We start from the raw sequence: 314 nt of genomic DNA on the forward strand, positions 1-314 counted from the left end.
CAGATTTAATTTTTCTACTCAAAATATGAAGGTTTTATCTACCTGAATTCCCACTATAAACAAGAAAAACCCCTGTGAAAAATAAAAGAGATAAGAAAAACAGTCCAAATTTAAAAATAGTCTTAATTTTAAATTCCCCACTCAAAATTCCTTGCACCCCATGCCCCTTTGGGTGTACACAAGAATATTTAAAACATAAAAAGGGGTTCCATAAAAAAAAAAAATTCTGCTAGGTTGAGGGTAATCTGGCACAAAGATTAAAAAGTTTCTACTCTAACCCGAAAGGGCCTATACTAAAAACAAAAATAAAAAAA

Source organism: Penaeus monodon, chromosome 21, assembly GCF_015228065.2.
Source record: "Penaeus monodon isolate SGIC_2016 chromosome 21, NSTDA_Pmon_1, whole genome shotgun sequence".
NCBI lineage: Eukaryota > Metazoa > Arthropoda > Malacostraca > Decapoda > Penaeidae > Penaeus > Penaeus monodon.